This window comes from Saccopteryx bilineata, chromosome 2 (assembly GCF_036850765.1).
Source record: "Saccopteryx bilineata isolate mSacBil1 chromosome 2, mSacBil1_pri_phased_curated, whole genome shotgun sequence".
Taxonomy (NCBI): Eukaryota; Metazoa; Chordata; class Mammalia; order Chiroptera; family Emballonuridae; genus Saccopteryx; species Saccopteryx bilineata.
Window position 1 is genome coordinate 387413620 of NC_089491.1, and position 2303 is coordinate 387415922.

The window sequence follows — 2303 nt, forward strand, 5'->3', positions numbered from 1 at the left end:
ATTCTACCTATAGATGGAGTTATTCCCTTATGTCACCTAAGGTAGCTATGCCCACGCACTTACATATTAAAACGCACAGTATTTTACTGTAAGTGGCTTTATTTCTTATTTCTTCCTTACATTAATCAGGTCATTATGTGGCTATGGGGGAGAAAGTGGTGTGTGTCAGAGAACTATATATTGTCTACAAATTTCATTTCAGGATGATGAGAGAGGGTGTTACAAAATATTCATGATGAAGAGAAAAAGGATGTTGTTGGAACACTCATCCATGTGCTTCTCTGCCTTGGTTGGATGGCAGGGCATCAGCTGGTATGCAGCTAAATATTTTACCTTAACTGTGCACTTTATTTGTAGACATACACTGGTTTCTCTGGATTGAAGAAATTTTTGTCCAGCAACTGGCACTGAATAGAGCAATTTCCTGAATTATAGGTGATATTGCTATATATATAGCTCACAAATGGAACCACAATAGCACCTGCAAATGATTTGTATTGTTTTCAAAGCCCCGAGTTAACTGTGCAAGGGACCTAGGGCCATTTTCTGTTGCCGAAATGTTGCGCCTACGCCACCTAGTGGGACGTGGGAAAGTAGCAGGTCTGTGAGACGCACTTGAATTTGCTGATGGTTAACAATAATAACGGAATAATACTATCAGCTAACATTTATGGGGTGCCTACCACAGACTATCATTTCATAGATATTAACTCATTTAATGCTTATGCAATCTATCTGACATAGGCACCGTTATCCCTATTTTACACATGAAGAAAATTGTGCACAGAGAAGGTAAGTGGCTTGACTATGACTGTTCAAGGCGGGGCGGGGATTTGAACATGGTGTCTGTCTCTACAGTTGCTCTTCTTAACCATTGTGGTTTGGCCTTGCAAGGCTCCTCTTTGGAGAGTCAAAAACTGTTCTGAATCTGTAGGGCTACCAGCAGCCATTTCTTTCTTTCTTTTTTAATGAGAGAAACGGAGAGAGCAGGAAAGAGACAGGAACATCTGTCCCCTTATGTGTCCTGACCAGGGATCAAACCGGCAACTTCTGTGCTTTGGGATGATGCTCTAACCAACTGGGCTATCCGGCAACGACCCAGCAGCCATTTCTTTCAGGGCAGGAGGGTTACCACCAAGAGAGGAAGAACAGAAGGGTTAATACCTAAGTATTAGAACACGGTAAGATGCAGAAAACTCTTGCGTGTGTATGAGCCATGGAAATCTGTGTGCATAAGAGGAAGGTCTCACTCCTCCTGCAGATCATTGGGCCCTGAGATGCCTAAACCCTCAATTATGTTTAAGCTTCATGAGGGCAGAGCCCACATCTCCTTGTTTACTTCTACGTCGGAAGTAAAACTTACTCCTCCTGTACCTGACATGCATCCAGTGCTCAGCACGTATTTTTTCATATAATACCTGCATTGAGATAGAATTCACACGCCATACAATTCATCCATCTAAAATGTACAATGCAATGGTTTTTCATATATTTAGAGTTGTGGAACCATCATCACAATCAATTCTTTTTTTCTTCTTTAGGTGAGAGGAGGGGAGATAATGAGACAGACTCTCCCGCATGCACCCTGACAGGGATCCACCCAGCAACCCCATTTGGGGCCAATGCTGGAGTATCAAGCTATTTTTAGCCCTGAGATTGATGTGCTTGGAGCAACCAAGTCATTCTCAGTGCCTGGGGCCATGCTTGAACCAACTGAGCCACTGGTTGTGGGAGGGGAAGAGGGAGAGAAGGGAGAGAGGGAGAGGGAGAGGGAGAGGGAGAGGGAGAGGGAGAGGGAGAGGGAGAGGGAGAGGGAGAGGGAGAGGGGGAGGGAGAGGGAGAGGGAGAGGGAGAGGGAGAGAAGCAGATGATCACTTCTCTTGTGTGCCCTGGCCAGGAATTGAACCCAGAATGTCCATACTCTGGGCTGATGCTCTATTCACTGAGTCACCAGCTAGGGCCACAATCAATTCTTATCCTCCTCAAAAGAAAACCCAGTCTCATGAGCATTCATTTCTCATTATTTCTAAACCCTATTCCTAGCCCTAGGCTACCACTAATCTACTGTCTGTCTCTTTGGGTTTGCTCGTTCTGGGCATTTCATGATACACGTAACCATACAAGATGTGGCCTTGGGCGCTGCCTTCTTTCACTCACCATAATGTTTTCAAGCCTCATCCATGTTGCAGTGTTTATTACTACTTTGCTCCTTTTTATGGCTGAATTATACTACATTAGATTGCCACATTTTATTTATTCATCTGTAAGCTGGTGGACAATTTGGGTTGTTCTCCCTCTCTAGC